This window comes from Mandrillus leucophaeus, unplaced genomic scaffold (assembly GCF_000951045.1).
Source record: "Mandrillus leucophaeus isolate KB7577 unplaced genomic scaffold, Mleu.le_1.0 Scaffold566, whole genome shotgun sequence".
NCBI lineage: Eukaryota > Metazoa > Chordata > Mammalia > Primates > Cercopithecidae > Mandrillus > Mandrillus leucophaeus.
In genome coordinates, this window is record NW_012106097.1 from 709,559 (window position 1) to 717,184 (window position 7,626).

A 7,626-nucleotide genomic window follows, 5' to 3' on the forward strand; every position below is an offset into this window, starting at 1 on the left:
GTCCTTCTCAGCAAAATGTGAAGGTTGGACTGGATAATTTCCAAGACTCCTTCTGTCTCTACGATTCAATGACTGAAAATAAATCCCAAAGGAGCAAAAATACCTATGTGACCAGATTGCCTGTCCCAAAGAAGGCTTTATCTGTTAGAGCAGACATGCCAACTTGTGTTCCCCTCTATCTGGTATAAGCTGTGGGCACATAATAAGCACTGCACACACTGTGATTTGGCCAGCCGAATTCTTGCTCAAGAGATTTCACCCAGTATTCCTCTAAGGAGGCCTCACTTTGGCCCCAGCAGAACACAAAAAGGCAATAAGTAGGAGCCAGCATCTACCAGCTAAGTAATTAGCAGGTTGTGAGTAACAACTTGGTGACCTCAGTCCAGCTCCTGTTGTATGTGTCATAAAACAATTAAAACTGGCCAAAAAACACAGCAGATGCCAAGATGGCCAAGGAACAATGGAATATAAAGTCATATCACTCTTGTTTCCCATCTTCTTGGAAAGGGATGAAAAGCAGGGGAAAAAACTGGTAACATTTGTAGGCATGGAATTTATGGTGCACATGGAATGGAGAAATGAGAATTCAACAAGGATCTGGTATGGCAGAGAGCTCAAAGGCAAATCCCCATCTACTGGCCAACACTAGGTAGAGGATATCTCTGTAAACCAGTTTCTGATTGGTCAGGAAACAAAGTTCTTTTTCTGTGTTTCCTTTTCTTTCTTTTTCTTTTTCTTTTCTTTTCTTTTCTTTTCTTTTCCTTTCTTTCTTTCTTTCTTTTTTTTTTTTGAGACGGAGTCTCTGTCACTCAGGCTGGAGTGCAGTGCTTCAATCTCAGTTCACTGCAACCTCCACCTCCCAGGTTCAAGTGATTCTGCTGCCTCAGCCTCCCGAGTAGTTGGGATTACAGGTGCGCACCTCCACACCTGGCTAATTTTTATATTTTTAGTAGAGATGGGATTTCACCATGATGGTCAGGTTGGTCTCAAACTCCTGACCTCGTGATCCACCTGCCTCGGCCTCCCAAAGTGCTGAGATTACTGCGCCTGGCTCTGTGTTTTCTAAGCAATGTTAAAAATATTGTGAGCCTCAATTTTCGGTATATTTCAACACATATAGAAAAGCAAAGTGAGCTAAGGTTGGTACAATTTGGTTCACTTTCTCAACTTCATCCACGTCTCTGCTCAAAGTTTTTCCCTTACCAATCTCCCCCTCTCCGTCCCTTTATCTAGCTTTATGGATCTTCATGGCCTCGTTACCACCTGACTTTATTCTTCATAGCTCTTGGCTTATGTCTTTACTGTGTGTCTTCCCAGTTAGAGTAACAGCTCCATGAAGGCAAGGATTTTGTTTTATTCACCACTGCATCCCAGAGCCAAGAACAATGCCTGTGGTCTATAGTAGATGCATAGAAAGTATTGTTGAGTCAAAGAACTAATGAATGAATGAATGAATGAGTGAATGAATGAAACCACTGCTTATCATCACAGTTGTTAGTTTACTTATTTTTAATTTTTTTAATTTTTATTTTTTGTAGAGATGGGATCTTGCCATGTGCCCAGGCTGGTCTTGAACTCCTGACTTCCAGTGATCCTACTGTTTCAGCCTCCTAAAGTGCTGGGGCTATAGGCATGAGCCACCGCACCAAGGCTACAATTGCTAGTTTATACAGACCAGTTTGCTATGAAAGCTAGCTTCTCAGGTCTTCTCAGAAACATGCGATATTTAATATTTTGGTCTTAAACTGCTCCAGCCCTCTTCTTTATGAAAATCCACATTGAAATACAAAGAAGATCTTTCAGGTTAGCTCACCTGGAAACTGCATGGTGAATTCATATGCATTGTATGTAGACACATGGGAGAGGTGCACTGAAGTGACCCATGGCTGAGATTATTTTGGCCTTGCTATGTAAGCACACGACACATTGCCACATGACTTTGTGTTAAACAGAGGAAGACGCAACGTCACAGACCAACCGCCTGGAAGTCCGGCAAGAACTTCTGCCTCTGGGAGAAAGCTCTGACAAACACCTTTTAAATCCACTGCTGACTTTTAAAGTAGTTGCTGTTCATGATGACCTATCTAATTTAATAGATCTTTTGCTTGGCCTGTGGTTTTATGTATTAATATCTCTACATATTAAAAGCTTTTATTTCCTTCAGCAGACCTCTTTGCATAGATAATATTTTCCCCTAATTCTGTAGAAAAGTGAAATACTGATATTAACATTTTTAACTTGGAAAAATTTGGCTATGAAAACTCACGTTTCTATCATAGTTTCATACAGATGATAACGTGGTCTTTCCTAAGATAGGAAAATCGATCCACTAAGTGCATTCGTATGACATAAGGAGCCAGGTCACACACTCTAAACACCACCTACTGACGGCAGATTGAGGGTATCAGTTTTGTATCCAAAGGCTCACAATTTATTTTCTCTTTTCAACAACCCAGATATCCTGCCCTTGTTTTTTTTTTTTTTTTTTCTTAAAGTGGCACGATACGAGAAACGGATGTTTGTGGGACTTCCACATCACATTTTCCTAGTACGTAAGCCCTTCCATTTCTTCCACACAATCCACACAGAGCAGATTGACATAAAAGATAAAAGCTAGGTCTCTGCAAGGCCCCTTTATCTAACAGACTAAAAAGAATGTAGGGCAATGACAATGAAAGGCGCACAGTAATAACCCAACTGGAGAATCACAGGCAGAGCCAGCAAGGACCTTTGAGACCAGCCAGTCCAAGCCTGCCATTTCACAGAAGAATACCGGTTAAAATACCAAGAAAAAAGTCATCCAGTTGCAATATTAACCTAATATTGAATAAGGCTGTTGTGACTGATTATCTTTCTGCTATATCTGTGTTTAGCACTAGATGTTGCTATACTGCTATTTATAGAGCAGCTTCTCTTTGATACCCAACAGGAGCTTAACCTTCTAATTTGAGTTCCCTTTAGCAAATGCTGAGTTTCTAAAATCATACTCTGCTAGTATATAGTATGTTACATTGAACTAGCTTCATTTAAATGGCACAGGTATGACATATTTAATCAGCTGAAACAACTATCCTGAAAAGAAGTGGTCAATAAATGCTAGGGAACTCCAAAGTTAAATTTTTCGAATTGTCCTAATTCAAATATTTACTTAAACTCTGTTTTTATATTATGCGCAATACAGGGGGAATGACGTTGTTAGCTGTGTGTTTCCTGGAACTCACTAACTGCTACAAGGCCACAGATAAAGTTTGTTTATAGAAAAACAAAATATGAAAAAACATTTAGCACTCTTCTATTTGGGATTTAATAATCCCACACTTGCGAGTGGGAGAAAGGATAGTCCTCCAGAACCTTCCTCTCCCTATGGTAACAGAGGATGAAAATGCTTTAACCCCATCTAGTGACAGATGAGTCATGATTTAGATTAGTTCAGTTGTTCAAAATTTGAGTGGTAATACCAAAGGCAGAAATAACTGATGCCCCAAGAAATTAACAGTTTAGGAAGAGGGCAAATTTTCATTTCACCTTCAGGTTTTAAAGGATAAAAAATTCTCCTATTACGTGTGAGTCCTCAATATCATTACTTGCCTCTTTAAATTTGGATAAATTTGGCATAAGCTCAGCATAAATGTTCAAATTCTACAAGTCACTTTTGTTAGAATCATCTAGTGCTGAGTTTAAAATCTTCTAAATATATGTAACAAAACAATGTCTAGTGTATTGCTACTAAACATGTTTTTAGTTTTGGTTATTTATCAGTAACTATTTGTAACAATAATGATCAGGTAATGATGCTAATAACAGTCCTAAGTTTTTACTGGAAAGAAAAGTGGAAGACTGAAGACCAGACCTGCAGCATCTTCATCACCTTTTGGAGCTTAGAGTAATGTTCCTCCAGAGTTAGCTACCAGGATCTGTAATATAAACTCTTCATTCTAGTCCTAAAGTGAGGATTTCTTCTAATTTTTATAGTTTTGGCCTCAGGCTAAAAGAACGAAGTACTTGGCTGAAGTATTACTTTTTTTTTTTTTTAACATATTCTTCCCAACTCTCTCCCCAGCACAAACACAGCCCTTCTTTTCTGAAGATTTTATTTCCTTTATGTCTTTTGAGGATAAAACTATGCTTTGTGGTTTTTATACCATATTCACTTAGGATATTTAAGATATTTGAAAACAGAGTGAACTGTATATTTTCTCCCAATTCTTTCTCCATACAGGTCCTCCCTTCCCTGCCACTCAGAGCCTCAATGATAATGCTCGATGATAGTATAAAGTAGTATCCACCACTATTTTGGCCCTTCTTTTTTTTTTGAGACAGAGTCTCACTCAGTCTCCCAGGCTGGAGTGCAGTGACGTGATCTCGGCTCACTGCAACCTTCCAACTCTTAGGTTCAACTGATTCTCCTGCCTCAGCCTCCCAAGGAGCTGGGATTACAGGTATGTGCCACCACACCCAGTTAATCTTTGTATTTTTAGTAGAGATGGAGTTTCACCATGTTGGCCAGGCTGGTCTTGAACTCCTGGCCTCAGGTGATCTGGCCACCTTGGTCTCCCAAAGTGCTGGGATTACAGGCATGAGCCACTATGCCCGGCTTTTGCCCTTCTTTTGTTATACTCTCTGTCAAAAATGGGAAACTTTTCAAAAGTGCTCCAAACTCTAACCCATGTTCTTGTAAACTTGGTATAAGAGGTGCTTATAAGAAAGTGAATTATCTGTTTCCTACAAAGTAGAGGAGGGAAATAATTTTTTACAGAACCCAGTTTGGAAATAAATGTTTAGTAAATGACAGAAAGGCAGGAAGGTAAGAAACAGTGTAGAAAGAACAGTGAAAAAAATGTTTCTGCCATCTTTGGTCAAACCCACATAGATCATTTATAGGTAAGTCTGTGGGCATGTGCATAGGGGGTAAGAAATAGTAAGATCTGTGAAAATGGACTTACCATTTACACACACACACACAGACATGTTTTACCATTTACACACACACAGACTTACCATTTACACACACACACAGAGACACACACACACACAGACATGCACACATAAATTACCAAATATTTGCCCTTTGCTTTTCTTAATACTCAATTAACCAAAGTTATATTAAAAAAAAAAAAACAAAACCCTTTCTAGTGTCATCCACTAATCTTTTCCATCCCCTTTTATCCTCCAAGCGAATTTCATTCACATAATTCCAAAGAGGTGAGTCAATCTGGGTCCTGCTCTTGTTGAATCATTATTTCCAGCGTAGTTTAACAACTTCTATTTTTCAGTTTGTTCCAAGATTGAGACAAAACTCCCTACCAGAAGCAAAATAAAAGCCAAATTCCTACCCTTCTGCCTCATTTCATATTTTATTATACTATGTTTCCTAATAACACATTTTGTAAACATGGAAATGGAACACGTTCTGTGTAACAAAGGTAAGGCTATGCACATTTAATATTAAGTTATGATCCTCAGAAGACATCCACTTCAGGCCACCTACAATTTACCTTTGTTCCTCTTTCCTACATATAGGAAAAAAACAACTAGAAAAAAATCATAAAACTCAACTATATGCACTTTAAGGCCAATGATAACTCAAAGGCTTTTAATACCTACATCAGGGTCAGAACTGGCCTAAGCTGAAAACTGAGGATTGCACACTGACGTACAGACGCGATATCCACAAATAAAAAAATATAGTAACAAGGGCAGATCATATGATTACAAGGTGCTACTAAAAAGCACATTAAAATCTAGCATTATTAAAGGACTATAAATGTTTGCTGATGACCAATGAAGCCCACAAACACTGTGAAGAATATTTTATGTATTAATAACAAAAATTCTCAAAAAAACTGTTTTTAAGTTTTTCTTGTTAATTCTGGGCTAGAGAAGACAATCTTTTCTTTTTCCCTCCCTTCTTTCTTTCCTTCCTTCCATCCTTTTTTTTTTTTTTTTTTTTTTGACAGAGTCTCACTCCGTTGCCCAGGCTGGAGTGCCGTGATGCAATCTTGGCTCACTGCAACCTCTGCCTCCCGGGTTCAAGCAATTCTCCTGCCTCAGCCTCCTGAGTAGCTGGGACTACAGGTGCACGCCACCACACAGGGTTAATTTTTTTTTTCTTGTATTTTTAGTAGAGAGGGGGTTTTTACCACGTTGGCCAGGATGGTCTCGATTTCCTGACCTTGTGATCTGCCCACCTTGGCCTCCCAAAGTGCTGGGCCCTTTTATGTTGTTTTTTATTAAAGACATTTCAAAGAGCACATACACATTGGTTAAATCTGAGAAGTATTTACAACATAGATTTAATTCTATTTTGAAAAATCGACATATAACTATTGTACATATTTATGGGGAACATAGTGGTGTTTCAAAATGTATAATCTATTGTGTTTATATCAGGTTAATTTGCATAATAATCTTCTCAAACACTTATCATTTCTTTACATTGAGAACATTCAATATCTTCTTTCTAACTATTTAAAAATATACAATCTATTATTGTTAACCAGAATTATTCGATAGTGGTATAGAACACTGGAACTTATTCCTCCTCTCTAGCTATAATACTGCATCCATTAATAAGCCTCTCCATATCCCCTACCCCATCCCCCATCCTTCCCAGCCTCTAGTATCCTCTGTTCTACTTTCTACTTCTATGAGATCAACTTTTTTTAGCTTCCACATATGAGTGAGAACATGTGGTGAGGAATAATTTCTATAGTTCGTTTTTGAAAAACATAATTATTTCAGTTAAGAAAACCTTATGCTCTATTTTCTTAGAAGAAAGATTTGCATCATTTTTGGTGCACTTCTAGTGAATTAAAGCCTTTATTATTAACATATGAGTGTAACTTTGGAATGAAAAATCAGTAGACTCTAATCTAAACATGGTGTTTGTCAACAGTAGACATTCTGAAAGCACAGAGGAGGTGTTACCTTTACCAGCTTTTCCTCATGAGGAAAGATACAGGAGTATGCCCTTGAAGGATGTACACCAGTTTTCTCTTCTATTTTTCAAAATAGTTTAAAACACACGAGAACCCTGGTTCTCTAGTCCACACTATTTTCTTTGACTTCACCCTGCCTGCAGGACTGCGGGACTCTGTCCCAGCTCGGATGTTCCAGGAGATGTCTCCCTCAGGAGCCTGCTCTTCGGCAGCACAGCCTCCCACACTCATTTCCTCCAGCTGCCTCCAGGTGGCCCTGGGCCCCATGCCTTCTGCAGCTGCGGCAGTGATTCCTGCTGCTGCTTGTCCTTGGCAGACGGTCACAGTGTGGTCTAGCCCATTATCTTTGGACCCAGCTACTGGCCTTGACTTTCCTTCTGTGGGAGGATTTTTCTTACCCGGTGGACTCTCAGTTCATGCAAATACAGCTGTTTGTAGAACCTCCTTAGTCTTGTACAAATTTGCAATAGTTTAGCCTGACCTGGGGGCCCTCAGTTATGTAAAGATTGGGACTATCATCACTGTAAATCAGTCATCTACTACATTGTGCTTAGCAGTATTTGACACTGTAGAAAGATATAAGGAAGGAGGGAAGGAAGGATGGAAGGAAGGAAGGAAGGAAGGAATGAAAGAAGGAAGGACGGAAGGAAGGGAGGGACGGAGGGAGGGAGGGAGGAAGGAAGGAAGG